Below are 24,903 nucleotides of genomic sequence, written 5' to 3'. Positions count from 1 at the left end.
CTCGCCATATTCACATTCATATCGAGTCACCTGGGGACATTTTGTGTTGTGGATTAAGATCTAGTCAAGACTGTGGGTTAAAAGACCACAGGTGGTTTGAACGAGGCGTCAAGGAGGCAAATCAACGTCAACCAATCATGGTCATCTCTCAACAAAGACGTGGACAGGTACAAACTTCCAGGAGTCAACGAGACTGTGATTAAGTCAAACAATCTCTGTCTCACTCTTGCTGATGAAATATGGAGAACCATCTGAAAACTCCGAAATTAGAACAATCTCTTGTGTTTTGATCAAAAGTTTTAAGTTTATATGAACAGGCCTACTTCAAGAATTATTCTTCATTTTCCTCATCTTTTTTTGTTTTCTTCTCCTTAATTTTCCGCTCCTTCTCTTTTTACCTCCACCTGCTTCAAATGAACAACGAGTGGCTAGAAAAATGTGAATAGAATATAATACCAACGGAATGAACCCTTTTCAATAGAATTGACCCGAAAGACGAAAAGAGAACGGAACAGAAATGTGTGACTTTTGATGCAGACACGGTTTAAAACCTATGGAGAAATCATATTGACACTGCAATCAATAAGCCATACATTTTTAACAAAACCCACAATATAAAAATGTAGTTAAGATAAGACGATTCACAGCGTTTATCAACTTGTATCAATTGATTGGAACCAATCAGGTTTCAAGTTTTATTTAGCCGGCTTCTTCTAAATGTAACATTGGATTCTATTGAAATGACTAGAATTGATTGCCATGTCAAATACCCCATTTTTGCCTAACTGGAACCTAAATTCCAATTGTTTTTATTTAATATTTAATATTTTATGTTATTTCATTCTTATTTAACCTGTGTTGACCTTTCAATGTACTGGCACTCTTTTCCCAAGGTGAAATTGTGTAAATTGTTTACAAATTGTGTTGAATTTGGCCAACAACTCTGGTGTCAGATTGTTTTTTAAAGAAAGAGCTTATAATGTACTGACGTTTTTAGTAGGTAAACTCCTGCAGCAATCATGTGTGGCACAGTGTTAATAACAAATTGTACCTATGCTAACGTGTCAATCACAGTGTGTACAAAAACACAATGTAGCCATTAAGATCAAGACTCTCGCTTGGTAGGTAGGTAACGAAACCTCCATTATCAACCCAATCACAAGCTAAGTCAATATCTTTAAATCACTTTAGCACAGCTTATTTATTTCGACGATCAAACACCATAGGTAGTTTATCACCGTAGTAATCAGGGATACATATTTTGCCAGTAGTCAAATATACTGGTACGCTGAATACCGACCTTTATTTGATGTAGTACAGGGAGTCTACTACAATCGTTGATTACAAATCCAGGCTATTCCATTTAAAATTCACACTACCTCTGTGGAAGATTTTGAAAATATCTTCCGCAGAGGGAGTATGTTTTTCAAATGTAATCGGCCAGAGTTGATCATTTTTAAACCCACACATTCTCTGTATTATGACTTTACCTATATTTTCCACAACTGGAGTGAGTATTTTAAATGGAAATTACCCAATTGTCTATTCTAGTCAAAACTTATACTCCCACTATGACAGACTTTAGCTAAATCTTCCACAGGGGTAGTTATTTTAAATGGAATAGCCCATTCTTTGTGTGGATTTCAGTTCATTTATATTGTTATGCGCCGAACTATATCATTTGAAAGTAGCGAGTGGGAAACACCCGAAAAAAAATGAAGATCAAAGGTCATTGTTTTAATTGTAATTGCTTTAGATTTTTTAATTTGGTAAGAAAAATCATATATAATGCACTGCCTTTGTAGTAGGTAAACACCTGCAGTATCATGCGTCAAATGCTTTAATGTGGTACTACACCCGTTGATAAATGTATGACTATTTTTTTGAATCACTAAAATTTTAGTGAAGTAATTGGATTCCTTGTCCCTATAATATACATAACTTTTGTTACCAGTGTGCAGTTATTTTTTGAGAAAAATGCAAATTAGTCCCAAAATTTATCAGGGGGTGTATAGTACCACCTTGATGGTACCTAACTTGTCACTCACAGTATATAAAAAAAGCGCAGTGATTTATAGTGCGCACGCACAGGCACAACGCCTAGACGTTGATCCACAAGCCTGAGCACACTTTACAGGTTGTCTTTGACCACTACGGCCCACATAATTCCACAAACCATTAAACAACAAATCAGGGACTTTGCTGCTTCAAGAGCGCACACCCTAGACATTCCACAAATAACCATCGCAACCAGGTTCAGCTCCCCGAGTTTCGTACGGGTTACAACGAGACAAATTAGCAGTGAGTTCCTTGTCCAGGGAATTTCAAGCTAACTCAATTTGCTTTCCACGTGAGCGTACTAGGCACCGCCAGGGTTCGAACCCACAACCTCTCGCACCACAGTCGAACGCCTTATCGATTGAGCTAACTTGACTGCTAAGAACACAATTTAGCCATTAGGATTAAGACTCTTGCTTGGTAGGTAGGCAACGAAACCTCTATTATTGAATCACAAGCTGAGTCAATGTCTTTAAAATACTTTAGCACAGCCTATTTATTTCAACGATCAAACATAAAGAGGGGACATATAGGTAGTTTATCACGGTATAGTAATCAGGGATATACATATTGCCATATCGGTACGCTGATACCAACCTTTATTTGTAGTACGGGGGAGTCAGCTACAATGGTTGATTACGATAATTCCAGGAATTCTTTGTGTGCATTTCATCTCAATTTTTCGATGATAAAATGGCTTATTTTTACTTACATCTATATTATTAAAAAGTCGTGGATTGGAAACACGCGAAATGAAAGAAAAAATAAAGATCAATATCCTATAGGTCAAGTCAGTACAGTTATTAACAAATTGAACGCAAGCAATTCTGTGGCGAGGATTGTTTGCCTTTTATACTTGCAAATCCATAAAAGAGTGTAAACTCAATATAAGCACGTGTTAGTTTATAGTACACTTGCGATAAGACAAGTATGCATAACTATAATTGTTTCTTGTAACTTATTTGTTTGTAAGCTTAAGGGTGTAAAGAGGGTTTGGATTCCAAAGGAGTGTATCTGTAAAAGACACAGCCATCAGCAAATAAGGCCAAACTCAGATCGCGCGCCAAATAATTTTTTTAGCAGTTCAGAAATTGCAATTTTTTCCCAGCCTTGAAACAAAATAGGCAGAGCTGGGAATCGAAACCGGGAACTCATTAAGCATTTCAGTGCAATACCGTATCTACGTAGAACGCTACATAGACTATCCTTTCAAAGAACACCTGAATAAAATATGTATTTTAATGGATCGGTGACGCACCGTATTGCTCTTCGTATGATCTGAATGAAGGTGTAAAAGTGTAAAGACCAAGGGTCATATGAAGTTCCAACCTATCTAATATTAGCCGATGAATAAGTCGTATGGTATAGAGGTGTTGCGTGTTTATGTGTTTCGGTAAAACGAGAGTGTCTGTAAGATTTGTTAGAATTAATTCTCAATTTGCGTACATTGCATTTCAATAATAATTCTAAAGCTATTCTTTCAGGGAACACCTTAGTTTGTAATTTTAACTTTAAATTTAAAGGCACATTCACGTTTTATGGGAGTGAAAAAAGAAATTGTATTTAGAATATCCTTATTTGTGGCATATTTCTATATACGGTGTAATACAAACTACCAAATGAAAGTAAAAGTATGTATATGGCATCCATAAAACTAATTGTGTACAAACTCAAAATCTACGAATGTCTCTTTAAGTTTGCCATATTGATATCAGTAAAGAATTCGTTATAATCCTGCATAAAAGATCAACATAAAGCTTCACATGAATATGAAATATACTTAACTTGAACGTGTTGAGCATTATAGTATCATATAGCACAATGTCTGTTTTACTTTCAATTTTAACTCTCTCCACGCGGGTGTCGACTGCAGACGGCAAGTTTCAAATGTTGTTTAAATTTTTCAAACATTTTAGAATTGTAAATTTTTATGACCATATTTAAAATTAGCATGACAAATGCATTAAAATGAGTACAAACAAGTCTAATATTGGTTCAGTAGTTCTTAAGATAGCTCTTGATATTTTGAGAAAATATCTCAAAATTTTTATGTTGAAACCCATGTTTAGCACACAGAGCAGCTATGACCTGGTATACCACACGAACGTTATAAATGTTGTATAGGTAACTTCATCGAGTGCTGCTTAAAATTATGTTCAGACGCTTAATCAAGTCACCTTTGCTTTCTAATTATGCACACGAAACACTGATACTATCTTTAAAGCGCGTTAAGATTGATCGTGGTTGTAAGCTATGTAATTTTACACATAATACTAGACTGCTTAAAAAACTACTTTCGAGATACTTTGTGTAGCATATATAGCATATAAGACACATCTTATGAATCATGTTAATAAAATGTATGGTAATATTAATATGTAATTTATACAGTATCTTTCAGTTACCGTTCAATAGTGAATTAGATTACTGTTATAGTGACTTTAGAATACTGCTTTTGTTTTTTTCATAAAAATCTCGACAATTTAATGTTAAACCGATTAAGGAAAAACTCCCTTGCTAGCTTATCTATAAGGGGATATTTATTTGCTTTGCTGTTTAATTAAAACAGAGACTTTTGTAGAGAGAATAACACACTCATAAAGCATCAAATCAAATCAAATCAAATCAAATCAAATCAAATCAAAATCATCAAATCAAATTTATTTATTTCCATATACATTATACATATTGTACATGAAAACAAACAGCAAACAAAAAAGACAATATGGAGGAGTTGACCGGAAGGCAAATGAGGCCTGAATAAGCCAACCCCTAAACAAAATTCGTTGCAAAAACAACAAAAACAAAATCACATGAGACCTAACATGCAAGGCCAATAAGACAAAACGGACAATGCCCAGAAAAAAAATAAAAGAAAAAAAGTTATTCGTAAACTGAAATCATATTTCGTTTAAGCTGATTACGAAAATGTTTAACGGATTTGCAAGTCTTTGCTTTTTTATTTATACTGTTCCAAAAAGTGGGTCCAGTAGCTCGGATGGAATGATCAGAGAATGCTTTTTTATTATTTGTCAAGTTGAGATCATTTACATGTCTTGTCTGATAGCCGTGTATGTCAGAGCGCTTTGTAAAATAACCATTAAATAAATCAGGAAAATCATTCATAGAATATCTATACATAAATACACCCAGTTCGAGTGAGTACATATCTTTTTACAGTTAGTAGGTTATATTTTGCAAATAAGGGTCCTGAATGACTTCTGTAATGACTATTTGACACTGTTCTAAAAGAGTTTGATTAGAAGTCTTTCCCTGAATAGAAAATGAGAATCTGTTGTTAAGGTATTTGAAAAAGTACTTAAAGTTATTTGTTATGACGACGCTAATGGCAAAGCAGAAGTTGTGATCAAATTCGCAGTTTTGATCTATTTTGGTATTTGGTATTTTAAAAAGTACCCATAACGAGTCTTTATCTGAAGCCCTTCCCGGAATACGAACTGAGAATTTATTGTCTAGGTATTAAAAAATACTAGAGGTTAATTTTTATGACGACGCTAATGGCAAAGTAAAAGTTGTAATCAAATTCGCAGTTTTTATCTATTTTAGTATTTGATATTTTAAACATACCTATAACGCGTCTTAATTAGAAGCCCTTCCCTGAATACGAAATGATAATTTAATGTCAAAGTATTAAAAATACTAGAAGATATTGTTTATCAAGAAGCTGAAATTGTATCTATTTTAGTATTTGACATTTTAAACCACGAATCGTTCTAAAAATGTGACAAAAATTAATCTCAAAATAAAATGATATGGTCGTTTTATTATTATTCTTTCTTAAAAGTTATAATATTTGCATATTATATATATATATATTTTCTATATCTGTGTGTTAAACCATCAGGTATTGTTAAAATCTTATGTAATTATGTAAAGAGAAAGTTACATTTACTTTCAGTAATAAAATAAACTACATGTACGCGAAGAGGTAAACTGCGGAATAAGTTTAACCAATGTTTCAGCAGAAAAGTAAAGTAAATATAAATTTTAGTTTTGATTGAGCCTTTTCCAGTCTAAGGTAAAGGTTTATGCCTATGTTCACAGGCCGTATGGATCATCTCTCTTTCAAAGCTATCTGAAAGTATTCAGGATCTCAAGTATAGACTAACATATTACTCTTAATCTTACTTGTGTATGTTAATTTATAAAGTAGAATAATGTGTTTGCTAAATTCTAAACAGGTCCAGCGGGTCAGTTGCCTGATGAAGTCTGGTGGTTCCAGGCGCAACGTAGCAAAGTTGCAAGAAAGTAAGTTCCAGTATTAGATTTATTTTCAAAAACTCCATTCCAAATAATTTTTGAATTTAACACGTTACTACTAGAACTTCTAAAGGGTTACTACTACAATTTCAATTGCAAGCGAGTAACGGAACATCGGCGGCAATTCTAAAAACAATTGATGATGAGTACGTCAATCGATTAAAAGTAATCGTTAAAAGGTTATTTCTGGGGGACAGCGTCCGAACTGATTTACAACATGTTGCGGTACATTTGCACAGCCTCCCTACTTTGCTGACTTACAAGCAGACATAAAGCGAGATCTGGATTTTAGTGCGATACTGCTTTAGGATATATCTTCTGGCGGTAAAGTACGGTTTCACGCTCAAAAATGCCAGCGCATTTACAAGTTCCTTGATCATTGTACTTGAGCCTTTTATAATGCTAATATTGTATTTTGGATAGTACACCAAATTCAGAACTTGATTTGTAAATATTACTTTAGCTGGTTTTCATTTATAAGAATTTGGCTTTGAGCGATTGGCTTAAAAGGATTCGACTGAACCTCTTCAAAGATAAAACCGCACCGTAAGCAAAAAGCATAATAAAGGTACGCATGTTACGGAATGACAAAATCTTTCTTAATCTACGATGCGATTCATGTAATACTATAGAAGTGACTAAATATTCATAATTCGTATCATTTCTGGACGGCTACTATTGGCTTATAGCTGTCAAACTATGTGAAGCGAGAAATTCATTCTGAGCGATTTTAAAGTAACATTGTCATCTTTAAGTTTGATAAAAGTAGACGATGAAGACTTTTTCCAGTGTATTATTATTAAAATGAACAGCAAGTAATTTCATTAGATGTCCATTAAAAGATATTGCTAAAGGCTACTTTGTATTATACATTGATTAAAGAATCTCAGCAATAAGAGTACATTCCTAAACACGTATGCATTAGAATAAACGTGTAAGAACAATAGCGAAACTACACACTCTTTTATACAAAGTAATCTACGAAAAGACCGGAAAATAAATATGCAATTTAAAAGCTTTTTTCTGGAAATAAGTGCATGGTCCTTCATAAATTAATTTAAACAGAAAACATACGATAGATAAGTTCAAGATATTTTATAAATTAACCTTTTCTCAAATTGCAAATTGTAATTTTCTAGCTAGTAAGTACTCAACTAAAAGACCGTAAAATTAAAATGTAAATTAAAAAACCTCTTTTCTATGAATAAGAACAATATTCTTTATAGAATAAATAATATAAGAGAAAGTATACGAAAATTCAAGATATTTGATAAATTAATCATTTACAACTAAACTGATTAATTCCACAGACTCAGAATGACATTAAGGTGGTACTACACCCCTTGATAAATTTTTCTCAAAAAATAATAACACAATGGTAACAAAAGTTATGTATATTATAGGGGTAAGGAATCCAGTTACTACACTGGAAATTCAGTGACTCAAGACAAGCGGTACGTTATTTATGATAAGAAAAGAGGTACCGCTAGAATGTACCTCATTTCTTAAAATATATAATGAACCACTTGTTTTGAATCACTGAAATTTCAGTGAAGTAATTGGATTCCTTGCCCCTATAATATACATAACCTTTGTTAGCAGTGTGTTATAATTTTTGAGAAAAATGCAAAAATAGTTACAAAACTTATTGTTGTTCACTGCAGTACCACCTTATGGGTGAGACATTTATTTCATTTTGATAAGTTTCCTTGTTGTTTGTTTCAAATTTCCTTGTCATCTTTTGTTTCTGTATTTGTACTTAAAACAATTCCCGAAGATGAAAATAACAATGGGTCTGAAAAATCGGCGGTGGCGATTTGCTGGGATATTGACTTAGAAAAAAGTCTGAAAGTAATAGGCAACTTCTATAGATTAAATTCAGACTTCCGCTCTCCCCGTGGTTCATTTAGAATTGGGCAAATGAATCATGAAAGTACTCCATCCTTCGGAGGGGACGTTAAGCCGTCGGTCCCGTGTGCAGAGAGCCATACCTGTATTATGTATTTCGCAGCCGGTTTCGAAAAAAAGAGTAGGGTGTTAACCCCTGATTGTTCCCAATCCGTCCCTGTGTTCAAATGGACCCCAATGGAAATAAGCTTCAATAGAGGATTTCTTGCGTTATCCAGGGTTGTCAAAATCCGAACAAATCAAATCAAATCAAATCAAATACTCGGAACGTGAGCAATAAGAGCAAGAATGATAAATTAACATCCAAGATTCGTTCATTAATCTGCGATTTTATTCAGCAAAATATTCATAATTGTAGGCAATTTAACATGTAATTAATGCCTTTAAATAATACTAAAGCATTTGTTAGTACGTCTTCAATCTATTGTAATTGATGTAAAAAAACTTATATCGTAAGATCATTGTTTCTGATGTCAAAATATTTCAATTTGATAACTTGGATTAAAAATTATAATATCATTGTTTCTGATGTCAAAATATTTCAATTTGATAACTTGGATTAAAAATTATAATATCATTGTTTCTGATGTCAAAATATTTCAATTTGATATCTTGGATTAAAAATTATAATATCATTGTTTCTGATGTCAAAATATTTCAATTTGATAACTTGGATTAAAAATTATAATAATCAAAATAGGTTCTTACCTTGAACGTAAATAATAAACTTGGTCCTAGCACCAACCAAACAGCTAACTTTCCCCGTAGTTTTTATTCAGTTTCTAGCAGTACGGTGTTAATCCTTTTAATCATGCAAAAAAGTCATACAAAAATTCCTGTCTGTGTGTCCGTAGCGGGCGAACGAATCTCTGTGCCGTTAATGGATCTCCACTTGCTGCAACTCCGTTAGGTATGTGTGTAAGCTGAGTAAAACGCGCGCGTGATCGACTTAATGCATCAGCGTCAGTGAGTGATGCTGGTGGTTGGTTGGCAAGGTGGATGCAAGGAGACAAGAGAATGGCAGGTGTGGCCATTAAAAAAGAATATTTTGTTATCTCGTGGGTGATTTGGAAACTAAATTATGGAAGGACGGCAAAGCCGCGAGCTGATCACAAAATGATTGTTGTATTGTTTCAAATATTTTCGAAAATATTTTTGAAGTCGTCAGAAATTTGTTCTATTGAAATAAAATTCCATGTCATTGTTTTGTTTGTTTGTTTGTTCTAATCTGTTATTATAATTATTATGACGGAGATACATAAATGTGTAAAAATAATATATACCATCAGGTAATAATTTATGAGTGATAATATTTTTAAACTAAAAGACAAAAAAAATCATTGTGCACAACAAACAATATTATCGATAGGCAACATCAATGGGACGATAATGAGCGCGTGGGACGAACTAAAAAAAGTAAAATTCTTCTTCTATTCTGCTAATTTTAAGCATAACAAAAATACAATTTGGCTACAAAGGCACTCATTAATGACGATTTGAATTAAAAAATGAATATGTTTGTCTTAGAGCAGACAGTAAATCAATTAAGCGAGATGTTTAACACTCTTCACACGGGTGTCGACTGCAGACAACCATTTCAAAATTTCAATTCAAGAATTGTACGTTTTCATGACCATATTTGGAATCAGAGTGAAAAATGCATTAAAATGAGTACAAACAAGCCTTGTATTGGTTCAGTGGTTTTTGAGATAGCTCTTGATATTTTGAGAAATATCTGAAAACTTTTGACTTTTAATGTTGAAGCGTACTAATAGATGAAGCACGCAAAGCATTAAATCATTTTTTAGTCCATTAAGTGTGTCAATAAGGTTTCTATATATGTTTCTATAACAAATGGTTCAGACTCACATCTGATGTTTGTTCAAACACATTGTATATTAATTTATCATTCTGCTTTTAAAATCAAGACATAGTTAACACGAAGAGCTCAAATACGTGTCGTTCAAAATTCAATTAGGCTAAACATCACTTTTCTTAACCCTCTCCACACGGGTGTCAACTGCAGACGATAAGTTCCAAATTTTCTTTAAAAATTCAAATGATTAAGAATTGTGCATGTTCATAATTGGAATCAACATGAAAAATGCATAAAAATGAATACGAACAAGCCCTATATTGGTTCAGTGGTTCTTAAGATATCTCTTGATATTTTGAGAAAACTTTTAATGTCAAAGCACATAGAGCATTAATTCCCCATTATCTAAAGCATAAATGTTAACCTCAATTTGCATTTTTCCTTAAACATAATATATCGTCACCTAAATGAGATGTGTATTAATATGTATCTTGGTTAATTGTCTGATCTGACCCAGTATCAACATGATCAACAGTATTCGCTGCGGAGTAATTCGCTGCCATAATGTGCTGTCAAAATCGATCGTTGTCAAGTCATCTGGTTCAAGCTTACTGTGTTCTGAACCACGATCAAAATGATAACAATGTTAACTAAATAGTTTCCTAACAGGTGTGCAAACTGAGCGTGAACCAGTAACTATGGGTAGATACAGACATTTTAGTGAATGTAGAGTACTCGATGCAACACCTTCCCAGTCCATTTCTAGTAATGTTTAACTTCGACCGCATGTATGATGACGTAAAATCGATTATTTCCACCAGACATTCGACATAACATATATATAATTTTATTTTCCGTCAACAAGCATTCGTTAGAGGATAAAAATGAATTGAAATAGATTGAATAACGAATAGCTGTTGATGACGTATTCCCTGCGACGGTGAATAGCCACAAAATCAAACAACGTATCTTTCATAAATAAATGTCTTGAATTGTGATACAATAATTATGTTTTATTTGCACTTATTTGGAAGGGTTGTTACCAGAATTAAAACCCTTTTAAGTTATTGGAACCTTTTACGGATCTGTAGTAGTGAACAACGTAACCCTTCTATAAACTAATACTGTTAGAAATATGTAAGTGCTGTACTTTCCAGACATACATGCCTGTGTATTTGTCTCATGAAGTTGTGTACCAAAATATTTGATAAAACTCCGTTTCGTGTTTTCTTCTTCTTAAAACTCAGGCACCACCATGGAATTTAAGCCTTTTAAGTTTGTATTTGATTCATAATGCACTTTTTATTTTGATAATAATTCTGTATATTTCTTATGTGCCAGGAATATTTGAAAAAAAAAGCTGTTTGAAAGTAACTTAACTTTACCACCACTATAGCAACAGCCCACGCATATACTTCAAGACGGCAGTAGATCTGACAAAACAGCGCCTAAAATAAAAATAGCATGCATTAAAATGTGTCAGTAAAAGGTTCAATAAATAACAAAATTATTTGCTTTTACTCTTCGCATACTATCTTGGAGACATGCTTTATTTACAAAAGCATACATTTTCACTAATTAATTTACACGAGCACTTAATGCGTAGTATTATTTGAGGACGGAAACAACATCTTTCAGAGACGCAATGTATATTAGGGGCGGTCACAAAGAGTAATTCTTTTAATGGACTTAAGGGTAGACGAGGTATTGTTGGTCGTAGCAGCCAAAAAAAAAATCAATTTTCATTATTTAAAATGACATTTCTTGATCCACAGCCTCATCCCCCCACTTTTCTCAAACTAAAAAACCTCTGGCTGCATAATGTTTATATACCAACAATTTCTTGCAGATTAATTCGCTGATGTAGCAAATTGCTTTTAACTTTTCGTCTCACTACAAATAATAATTGTTGGTTTTATTGAGCAATTAGTGGTTGTCGTAAATGAGAAGGTTACTAATTAGGATAACTCATTTATGAATGAGAAAGTTATTAACTAGGACAAAAAAAGCGCAGGAATTTATAGTGCGCTTCGCACAGGCACAACGCCTAGACGTTGATTCACAAGCCTCAGCACACTTTACAGGTTGTCGCTGACCACTACGGCCCACATCAGTCCATAAACCATTAAACAACAAATCCGGGACTTTGCTGCTTCAAGAGCGCACACCCTAGACAATCCACAAAAATAACCTTCGCAACCAGGATCAGCTCCCCGAGTTTCGTACGGGTTACAACGCCCGGTTACAACGAGACAAATTAGCAGCAAGTTCCTTGTCCAGGGGAATTTCAAGCTATCTCAATTTTTTCCACGAGAGCGTACTAGGCACCGCCAGGGTTCGAACCCGCAACCTCTCGCACCAAAGTCGAACGCCTTATCGATTACGCTAACTTGACTGCTTTCATTCGGCAATGGCTTTACCTCACTTATCAGGTGATATCATTAGGATTATGGTTGGAGTTAACCTTATGCTAACGCTTGCTTATCTTATATTAGCCTTTATGTTTCGCAATGAATATAATAATATTCTTAGCATTATAAGCTTTATAATTCATTTTCTAGTATATACCAAGAAACACAAAATTTGGTCTTGTTAGTATTAAAAAACAATTTGTTTTTTTAACCAATTAGATGACTGACATTTTGCAGTTCATTATTTATATTTATAACATAAATGTGTTTCTCATAGTGAATATGTGACTGTCGTGACGATATCATTGAAATACAATATAAATAATAAAGCAGGCAGGTAAATAGCACTTTCAAGTGGTTCAAAAGATCTTTTAAGAACTGCGTAGTCAACAACAATGTAGCTGCCCACATAGATGAAAAGAATTTCACTTGTTGTTTACCTCCCTGTAATAAAGGGTTTAAAATTGACCAGCTGGGGGACACCGCGTGATTATTATATTTTATCTGTAAACAGAGCCAAAAGAAGTACTGTGTACTATATTTGCTGAGATAACTTTGAAACCACTCTAGGACAATTCCTCTACGTTCAGGATATTCTAACTTATGCAGTACTATTTTGTGATCAATGGTATCAAATGCTTTGGACAGATCTAAAAATATTCTTAGTGTGCTTTTATTGTTTCCAAATGAGTTACTAATTGCATCTATCAAGTCTAAAATGACCAAGTTAGGCAGCCCGTAAGTAGCCTGAAAACCTAAATGCGAAATTCGAGGGTTTTTTTAATCTTCATTTTATTTAATTTATTAGTAGAGTCAGGATGTATTGTAATAATCACATATATTTATTATCAAACCAGGTTCCCAGCAAACACAAAACGTTTTCGACATCATTCGCAAAAGGTTATAAAAGGTTGTCAGAAAACGTTTAAATGTCGGGTTATACAGGGTGAGTCAAAAAAAGTGCAATAGAGCAAAGAATCGATATTTATGTAAGAACCACGTTGAACTTTCCAATTATTGAAAGTTTATATAAATGCCACACTCAATACGCATCCGTTGTGAAAAAATAAAGTCAATCACATCTACCGTTTAATTTTAATGAGTCCTTTTGCTACGATACCCAATTTCATTTATTTTGTCCACGAGGTACCATGTATTATGAATGAGAGCACACAATGCACGATAAAGGCACCAGCTCTGAAACTGACTTTAACTTAAATAAGGTTGATTTTTGCGTTATTTCAATTTCTTTTTTCTGTTAAAACAAACAAACTAACATTACTTGAAGTCCTTCATACCTCACTCGACTTCAACTCCAGTTTTTTTAATCCCAATATATCCAACTTACTGGATATTTTATAATTCACTCAATTTGCGCGCATTTCATTTCGACATTAAAAAAACCGCCTACAAATGTGTATATTTTTGATAGAGAATAAACATCTTTAAAGTAAAGGTAAAATGAAAAATAACAACAAGTAATGTTTCTTTTCCTTAAACAAGACCAAGGAAAATAACAATTTCGGTGCTCCATTTTATTTCAATGCCAATGAGGTTAAGAAAATAGCAGTTGTTCCAAATCTACCTTACACAGAGTGGGCTGACATTCAAATTTTAGATGTTTCTTGGACAAATATTAAAATTGGGTATCGCTATATAATGTGTCATAAAAACAAAACGGTACATGTTAATTCCTTGGTTTTTTCACACAAGGTCACTAATGAATATATCATTTATAAAATGTTTTAAAACCTAAAAGGTTCTAATCGGTTCTTAAATAAAAATGGATTCTTTTCTCTATTGCACTTTTTTTTACTCACCCTGTATAAAGGGTATATTAAGGGAATAAAACGTTTTCATAACATTAAAAATCATTTTTTGATAATCTACTGCTCAGCAAACAAAACATGTTTAAGAGAAAACGTTTAAATATCGGGTTATATAAAGGGTATAAAACGTTTTAATAACATTCCTAAAACATTTTTGAAAACTTGATACAAAATATTCTAAACAGAATGTTATTTTGGGGTTGAAAAAATATTTTGCGAAAAATGTTTGCCCCAAATATTTGCAATAACGTTTTAATAACGTTTTCATGACCTTTATATAACCCGACATTTAAATGTTATTAAAACGTTTTGAAAAAAAAACATTTTAAGAACATTTCTGTGTTTGCTGAGTGCAAATATTTTAACATAATGTTATTTAAGTGTTGATAAAATATTTGGCAGAAATTGTTTGCAAAAATAGTTCACAATAACATTTTTGAAAACATTTAAAAAATATTGTTGTAGTGTGTTTTCATACAAAACGTTTAAAAAAAACGTTTTCATGACCTATTCATGACCCGACATTTTAATGTTATTAAAACGTTTTTATGTAAACCAAAAGCCAAAATATAACTTATTACAAACGTTTTTAAAACGTTTTTGTGTTTGCTGGGTTAGATATGAACATTTGTCATCATCATCTTTTTGCTGGATTTCTTAATAATAAAAATAAGAATTGTCTCAAAAAAAAAGGTACTGCAGGAAACAACCAACTTGTTAAGCTTAAGGGTACTACTCCCCTGTGGTAAATTGCGACTATTTTGCATTTTTCTCAAAATAATAACACACTGGTAACAAACGTTATGTATATTATTGGGGCAAGGAATCCAATTACTACACTGAAATATCAGTGACTCAAGACAAGTGGTTCAGTATAATATGATAGGAATTGAGGTACATCATAGCGGTACCTTATTTCTTATCATAATTAACGAACCGCTTGTCTTGGGTCACTGAAATTCCAGTGTAATAATTGGATTTCTTGCCCCTATAATATACATAATTTTTATTACCACTGTGTTATTAGTTTTTGAGAAAAATACAAAAATAGACACAAATTTATCGAGGGGTGTAGTACCCCCTTAAGTGGTGTAATTTGATATAAAGGCAAATCGATGAATGTTTAATATGTCAAATTTATTAATAAATAATCTGTTTTCCAGTATTTTTGATAAACTAGGTAATACATGTCGATACTGGCCGGTAGTTTGAACACATTCTTGTGTTTTTATATTAATCTGTATAATCTTTTCGAATTATGTAAATTATGTAAACAAAATTGTGACTCGCTTGACAGGTCAAAGACAAGACTCACAAAAATGGTTACCGTTTTTATTTTCACATAAGTGTATTATTTTAATTAAGCACTGTACTACTTGGAAAATATGTTTATAAAATCTATTCATACTCTTATCTTATTAATTACAAAATACCAACAAACAGCTGTTATGATTGGCTATATGGTTCTAATGCTGGTTTCATACTTAACTTTCGTGCCACTTGCCGCTTTGCGGTTCTGACAACGATTTTGTTTTACTGCGCAGACGTATCAGAAACGCTAGCGGTGGCTCTACCACCAAAGCGACAAATCGCTAGGAGATGAATTCAACTCGGGAGCGGTGCCGCTCTGACGTATGAGGACTTGATACCATTTTGGTCGTAGCTGAGCGGCAACACTGGCTTTCAGAGTCATACCGCTGCCGCTCAGCAGAGTGCCGCTTCGCTTGCAGCACTCAGCGGCAAGCGGCAGAAAGTTATTGCTTTTGACTTCTGCCTTTAGATTCTCTAAGGTCCGAATTTGATTGATCTTTTATATTCTTTCCTTTGATTAGGCTAAAAAATTGCTATGTTTTAAAGCCTACGCGCGAGTTCGTTTTTCTTAGCGAGTCCATATCAGCTGAAACGGCAAATTAATTTTTATTTACCCCTTTTTTAGTTCTTTTGCCGTAAAATCATGAAATTCTGAGACAAATTTGAAAGCAAAGTTACTTGATTCGATACTCGCATTGTTTAGGTATAAACAATGATATTTGTACTTGTGCAAAATCAACTACAACTGCACTTGAACACCATTACTCGTTGACTGCCGATAAAACGCCCAATAAAGACTTAGTCACCGGACCGCGCCGGCCAGTTAAAGTACATGCCCTATCACACCACTCCACACCATACATAAATTCTCCCAGTAACATTTCCCAAATATGAAATTAAAAAAAGTCAAATTTTAATTTACTTCTTTTAAAGTTTGGCAGAGGCGGGGTTCGAACTCACGGCGCAACGCTTAGTACTCTATGAGCCTAGCGCCTTAGACCACTCGGCTACTTGTCTTGTTGTTATTCATTTGAAACTTATTTAAAAATATAATCGCTACCACGTGACAAGCAAAGACAGAAAACGTATTATATTTTGGAATTTTATCATTAATGTGTATTATAATAGAGCTACCATTATTTATATTGTTGAATTCTCAAGCGCATCATTTCGAATTGGGTTTTTATTCCTAAAGCCCGATACTGACTCCACCTGTACATTTTAATTTCATCGCGGGATGCTGAGATGTTTGAAAAGCATCGCAGCATCGCATACCGCTGCGAAGTGGAGTCAGGATCGGGCTTAATTCGAACCACCAGCATCCATGGTTCGATGTAGAGAGTCTTTCCTATTCAGAGGAAATATTGCAATATTGCAATATTACACACCTTATTGCCTTTTAACAATAACCAATGACACTAGCACGTAATTCCAGTCAAACACCAATCTTTAATCCTATTGTTGAAGAGGATAATAAGCTTATACTTATGTATAGCATTCGTAAAAAAGCTTAAGTCTTTGTTTGCTTTGGTTAAGTCCTGTTCAAGTGGTGGATTAACCAACAATTAACAATGAGAGTACATTCCTGAACCTTGTTCAGTTGGCGATGATTTGAAGTGACCGCCAATTATGACCATTTGATATTTAATAGGGGCCTACCAGCAATGTGGAAAAAAAGAAATAATGTAGTGCCAAAATAATGTACCCTTTTACGGAAGGAGCAAAGTTTAACAAGTTACAACTCCGCTTCTGTAGTACGAATGTCAGCGGCGAATGTCAGGTTATTATTTCCCAGTCTTGAAAAACAAATTGCAGGCAGAGGTGGGAATCGATCTCGGTACCTCCCGGTTAAAAAGCACTGTGCAAAACCACTAAGCCAACTAAATATCTGTCGTGAGATGCTTGACATTAATCTTTGATATTGCTGAATGGAACAAATCGCGGAATTAAATCAGTAATAAAAGAAGTAGATTCTTATTTAGCGGCCAAATTGGATAAAAGGGGAAATATTTGTCCCTGCTCTAAAGAAAATATAGGTTAGAAAATTATCAAATAAATTTAAATTAAAAATTGAGACTTTATATTTATTTATTTCACAAGGCGGCATTTTCACAGACAAACACTATATACGCTAAAAACTCGACTCCCATTACTAGATGATGGCATAGCTCAGTGTTAGAGCATCAGACTGGTAATGTCAATATCGTTGGTTGGAATCCGCCTGCCAGCAATGGTTATTATGATTTTAATGCTACGCTACAATTTGTTCAATTTTTTTTCATTTATTTATTTATTCATTCATTCATTCATTCATTCATTCATTCATTCATTCATTCATTCATTCATTCATTCATTCATTCATTCATTCATTCATTTAATTATTTTTTAAATAATTTGATATATTTGAAAGGGGTATTTGAGCAATTTGAATTTTTTACCCCCGTATAATCCTATGGGGTCATTTTGAACCCACCCCCTCCCAAATTGCCAAAACCTGAGTTTAAATCATACATAATGATCAGTACGTCAATCATGAGTGAACACCGGTTGGTCACTGCATTTATTTGGGAATGGGTAGGCACTGCAGCTTGATTCACCATCCACAACATGATAATGTGTGCACATGCTACATTATAAACACTTGTAGGCCTATGTTGTTGTTGGTGTATAAGTAATGGGCCTTGCAATTGAAATGCCTCAAGCTTTTAATCCGATATGCAGATTATCTATTTGTTTTCGCCAGCCCATTCGGGGCTGGTACCTGTTTCAGGTTTGGGGTCAGTTTACTCAAGAGATTATATTTTAGTGGTATTGGAATGATTTTTTTTTTTACTTTTTGTGCTTAAATTTTAAAAAAAATATTTTAATTCGATTTGTTAGGAAAAGTAAGTATGTTTTGCCGTTTCAACGAACGAAAACGAGTGAGTATTACCAAAGTTATGTTTGAACTAATTAATTATGACTTTAAAAGTTTAAAGGCCTAAATGTAACAATAATAGTTAATATATATAGCATCATATGGTCAGCAGAAGAAAATCTGACATCACCTATGATGTCATATCAGTGTCCTTGACCGGGGTCCTTACTCCTTGACCACTGAACAGCGTGATATCATGTTGATAACAGATCTATAGAATCAAAATCTTCATCATATCCCCGGATCATATTACAGATTCTCAACAATCTGTGATCATATGGACCATATTGATGTGAAAGTAGTTATCTATCATATCCTGTGTCGTTTTATGGATAAAAATGACTCAAAATGTTATTGATGAAATGGTTGCTATCATAAACATCAGTTTTGTCTTTTCAACGGGAAAAATCCGATGCAAAATAAAGTTTTTAGGGCCTAGCTATAATATGGGCATAATTTATGCATATAGTATTGAACAATGTACCCCATTTGACATGCACTTATAGATAAATAAATTGTCTTACTTTATTAATTTAATAACTTCTTTATTATAAATAAAATGACACATAACTATTTGATTCATAAAATTACATTCAACAAAATGATTGAAGAGAAAACACACAAGGCACTAGGCAGACTGTTATAGAATGGAGTATGTAAGATGCCATGTCCATAGCTTCGCAGGAGTTTCCGACTAGCAATCAACATGATCAGCACATTCAGAAAAACACAGTTTAAGAGTGAAGATTGTAGTGAGTAACCAGTCCTTTATAAATGTGCTGGCCACTATCTATTATAATATAGTAGGCTTAAACTATACATTGCGAATTAATTAAGTTATTTTAAAATAAAATGTACATGTAAGTTAACTCAAACCGGCAGTGTATATATCGAAAGCAGTGAAATCGGACATTCCTAAGCGAAGATATTGAGTTCGTAAGTTCTGGTATTACAAAATTGGAAATTGAGATATCGTGGGTAAAAAGCTGAAAAGACAAAAAAAAAAACAACGACAACAACAACAACAACAACAACAAAACAAACAGACCAGAACAATTTGGACTACATGTAATGAATTAAAAGAGTTGACATGAGATTAGGAATTAATGTTTTCTGCTGTTTCAGTGTGCATGTTCTCATCGTTGATGGTTTGGTGGACTGTCATGTAGATGTAAGCGTGATCCTAAAAATGCCTTTCACATTGACCAAAACTAATTACAAGACCTCTTCTACATTGAGGCTGGCTTTCCTTTTAAAGGGAATTTTTATTATGAATTGGAAGACATTCTTTGATGTATTACTGAGCTCAATGATATGAAATTACTGGAGTGTGAGGTCAGCATAGTATTTTATTAACAGAAAGTATAGAGGCCCTGCATGAAATTATCGATTGGCTCCAAACAAAGGATTTGAGCCGGTGTCCTTCACCGTAGTTATGGCGGAGTGCAGTCCATTCAATCAAATGTTGTCATCAACCTATTTGATTGCAATCATGCTTTTGTTGAATGCATTTGAGTAGTCCGCCATATTTACGGGATGATATGTCACATGCAAGGCATCTATTCTCCAAATTCATTTCCTAATGTATGTGAGAATGATACAATAATGACATGATGAACATAGTCATTGATGCATCAGTTTTAAAATAGACTAGGCGGTTACCATATTTGGCGGTTCTCGGCTGGGCGCGATTACCAGGCTGATGGTGACCTTTCCATATGACAGTTTTTACTAATTTGACCTCAGATGACCCCTGGCGACCCCAAAATGACCTTCCAAAAATTTGGCTCTAAATGTTGACTGTACCCACCAAGTTTCATGCCCATACGACAGTTTTTAGTAATTTGACCTCAGATGACCCCTGGGTGACCTTGGATGACCCCAAAATGATCTAAACTTATAACTCTAAATGTTGACTGTACCCACCAAGTTTCATACCCATATATGAGTTTTTACTAATTTGACCTCAGATGACCCGTGGTGACCTTGGATGACCCCAAAATGACCTTCAAAAAATGTTGTTTTAAATGTTGACTATACCTACCAAGTTTCATGCCCATACGACACTTTTTAGTAATTTGACCTCAGATGACCCCTGGGAGCGGACCCCGGTGTCAGATGACTTTAAAACGAACATAAACATCTTCTTGACAGGACAGAACTACACCCACCCACCGAGTTTGAGCCCCGTACGACCTAGTTTCATGCCCATATGACAGTTTGTAGTCATTTGACCTCAAATGACCCCTGGGAGGGGGCCCCGGGGTCGGATGACTTAAAGAACATGAACATCTTCTTGCCAGGACAGAACTACACCCACCCACCGAGTTTGAGTCCCGTAGAACTAGTTTCATGCCCATATGGCAGTTTTTAGTCATTTGACCTCAAATGACCCCTTGGAGGGGGCCCCGGGGTCGGATGACTTAACGAACATAAACTTCTTCTTGCCAGGACAGAACTACACCCACCCACCGAGTTTGAGCCCCGTACGACCTACGACGGCCTCACATTAGCAGTCACAGACAAAACCTAAATCTACAGATTATATCCATTACTCGTCTCGAAAGAGCTCAAAATAAATAACTTAGAAAATTTTCTTGATGTCCTTTAACATGTTTCCATAGTTAACCATCGTTAGCCATGGATATCTATGCTGTAGAACTGACCGGTGACTAAGTCCGATTTATTGGGACGTTTATCGACCATCAACGAGTAATGCTCAAAAATGACATCTTAATTGAAAATTTAGAAAAAAAAACCTCCTTCCGCATTCGTTTTTGAAACTGGCATGGGCTTTGAGACATAACAGGGTTTTTTTTAAGCCTTAGTGGTGCAAAGAACCATATATGTGACCGTACAGCACGAATGAGCCGTAAATGTCCTAAATATTCTGAGCTACAGTGTAAAATGTACATGAAGGTCGTATTCATCGGTACCTCAAGTTGGAGCGACATGTATCTGTTTTAAACCAATCAATAATCCTATTGTTGAAGAGGATAATAATCTTCTACCTTAGATGTCTATAGAATTCTTAATATCCCTGGTCTTTGTTTGCTTTGGCTAAATCCTGTTCAAGTGGTGGGTTACAAAGCATTGCATTTTGTCTAGGTATGTATAACCAACAATTAACAATAAGAGGACATGCCTGAACCTCGTTGACTTGTGAGATGATTTGAAATGACCGCCAATTATGACTTTTTGATTACCAGCAATGTGGAAAAAGAGACACATGTAGAAACGAAAAAAGGTACCATTTTGTTGTAGAAGCAAAAGTTCAACAAACCATAACCCCGCTTCTGGATATCGTTTGAAGTCAAATGATATACCATTTTAAAGATTATGATATATATTTTCTAAACACGAAATAAAGCAAAATTGCCCGGAAGAATTTACGGCTCATTCGTCGTGTACGGTCACATATTAACAAAGGTCTATATTCTACTAAAACTGTCTCCTAGATTATGAATTGCACAAACTGGTAAAAATATTGTATTGTTTTTATAATCATTAAAGCACTCGGGTTTTCATGTGAATTAAAGTAGGTTTGTTTCGAATCAAATCCCGCTCCAGTCACCCACTCTTGAAAAAGTCGCATCAGATGACGGACGAAAATTTGTAACATTTTCAATAATTGTTGTTGAGTGGCCAGTTTCAATTATCCTTTTAATTCAATTATACATTTACATCAATTTGTCTAACTTCTTCATTTAAATTACAATGTTTCCGGTAACATAATTATGGAAGCAGGTCAGAGAAGATTCACATTCTTGTAATATATACTAAAATAAAATACTTGTTCTTATTTATACCGGTCCTTGCATGTTCATTTGATCTACTTGACTATATTGAGGTGGTGGATCGACGTCAACGACAACAGTGACTTGGTTAGCTGGTTGCTTCTTACAACAATGGTGGTAACAACAGCAGCAACCGAGGATACACATGAGAATACTGCCTACGGCAACCAAGATTGGAACAACCAAGCCTTCAGCAGACACGACTATATCATCTGAAAAATACAAGATTAATTATGAATTAACGAACTAATGTTTAATTGGTTGATCAAGAAGTTCATTCACCTATTGATTGTTTCGCTGCCCAATTCCAAATGCATACAATCATGACCATAGAGACGAAGTTACATTTCCTGATTCAATTATTGTGATATTTACTCTGCACGTTATAGTCGTGCGATAGCTAAGGCCTTTTTCTGTCACATCATTTTGGTTAATACTACGAAGCTGGCTTTTCATGTTCACTCAACCTACTTGTACAGTCGAATGCAAATAACTATGTGACGTAGAATGGATATTTACATAACAGTAAGAATCAGCAAGTTCACGGAAGCAAATCGTCATCGTTCGGGCCCGCCCAGCTATTTAAATATCAAACCAGGTATGTCATTTACCATAGAAATTCTAATGCCTTCATAAGCCCCTGGCAACAACGTACAAAGTCTGCAAGCTTCTAAAGTGGGACTAAATATTATAATAGCTTTTCCACGGTTTCTCATGATTAAGCAAGTTGACATTGCTTGGGATTGAACCTGGGACCTCATCGGTAGACTAAGTGAATACCTCAACCACGCACTGATTATGACGTAGTTTCTAAGAATTTCGAGAATAACTGGAATGGCTGATTCCTAATTCCAATTAGGCATACCCCTGGAACATATCATGTAAAACAATACTGCCCGATCCTAATATTGCCCTGCTTCCTCCTAGATATCTTGCACACCAGAAAAAACCATGATATAAAACCATGTACATTTTGTGTACATTCCCTGGGTTCTTAATCTTAAGGGTTTGCGCAGTTCTTTTTTTTTATATATTATTAATTTTCTATTTATTATTGTTATAAAAACAAATTGCCTCTGCGAGAGTGCACGAGTCCATTTTACATTGCACTCACCCACAGCTACCATGGCAACACTGACAAACACTTGTGTATAGCGCAACGAGAGACTATCGCTCGCGGTGACCACATCGACTTGCCAATAATGGGTTTAGGCGTTGCTTCTAAAAGTAAGCATATTTAGGTATTTTTTTAAATTTATTTTCCTTTCATGGAGATTTATAAAATTAAGAAGAAAAAAAAAGGAATTTATATGAGCAAATATTGAATGATTTATTCGTCCAATGGAAAAAAATGTTTTCATTTAGTGAAATACGGTTAAATTCGATAAAGCTTCGTTGAATGGTGCAATCCATAAACATTCAATATGTGTATATTATATGGGTGAAATAGACAAGAATCTGACTCTGTTATGTTAGCTAAGACGATCCGATAGCTATAACAAACTATTAGGATAATAAGGAGTACTTTTCCCGGGATTATTTTATAGTTACTTTGTTTAAAGTAGTTTTATATCTTCATGCTGATGCTCACCCAAATCAATGGTGTCACTCCAATCACCACAATTATCTTCCCAATCCAGATATGTGTAGGTCAAAGTTTCAGAGATGCAGCGACCGTTGTCACATCGAAATTCGTCACTTGAACAGGTGTCTGTTGACATATCATCAAAATTATACAAATTGTCAGTAGCGTAACCGGTGTGGGGGCCAAGCCCCCCCACACACACACACCCACAAACAAGCTGGGAAGAAGAACAAAAAATAGAGAAGGGGGAAAAGGGGAAGGAGAGAAAAAAGGGAAAGAAAGAGGGAAGAAGAGAAAGGGGAAGGGGGAAGAAAAAGGGACAAGGGAAAGAAGACACAAGGGAAAGACAGAAGAGAAAAGGAAGTAAGTACAAATTTTAGTCCAGCTTCAAACAAATCTATACTACTTTCATAGTGAAATTTGTACTCTGAAACAATGAATTTTTAGCTTCTAATATGCCCCAAACCAGGAGCTCCCGGGGGCTCCGCCGGCAGAGTTTGCCCCGGGACCCCACCAGGGGCCCTAGGGGTGTGAGTTATCGGGGTGTGAGTTATCGCTCGCACATGAATACAACATGAATACTACAATCTTGCCCCCCCCATGACAGGTCTGGTTACGCCACTGCAAATTGTCATTCACATAAGATACACGTACAACCTGTAAGAAAAACAACTGGAGTGGCCCATGACATTCCATTATTGTAACTACTACACTACGCCGCGGCGCCGTGGTGGTACACCCGTCTAACCAATCAACATCATTCTTATGTGAGGGAGCGAGGTCGCTATTTAGTTTCAGTAAAATAAAATAAAACGACGACAATACCAGGTGAAACTAGATGATTTAGATGACAAACGATCAAAAACTCAACATGGGTTGAACTGCGACTTTTATTGTTTTAACGCACTGAATCGTTAATACCTTAAAATGACAGTGCGTCTTCGAAGCAGAAAGTTACTATTAGGTAGAGCGAACAATTACTAAATACCG

At 34.7% G+C, this 24,903-nt stretch overlaps 1 protein-coding gene across 7 annotated transcripts in view; it reads right to left on the bottom strand.

The window, feature by feature from the left end:
* The window catches only part of LOC140140861 (uncharacterized), a 253,129-nt gene extending 243,897 nt beyond the window's left edge, over positions 1 to 9,232 (bottom strand). For all 7 annotated transcript variants that reach the window (XR_011857321.1, XR_011857322.1, XR_011857320.1 and 4 more), the window contains exon 1: positions 8,956 to 9,232. The gene's annotated coding sequence lies outside the window, so the exon portion shown is untranslated. The remainder of the gene's footprint in view (positions 1 to 8,955) is intronic.
* Positions 9,233 to 24,903: the final 15,671 nt, after the last annotated feature.

This window comes from Amphiura filiformis, chromosome 19 (assembly GCF_039555335.1).
Source record: "Amphiura filiformis chromosome 19, Afil_fr2py, whole genome shotgun sequence".
NCBI lineage: Eukaryota > Metazoa > Echinodermata > Ophiuroidea > Amphilepidida > Amphiuridae > Amphiura > Amphiura filiformis.
Note: the sequence above shows the minus strand (reverse complement) of the source record. Positions and strands in the feature narration are given on the sequence as shown.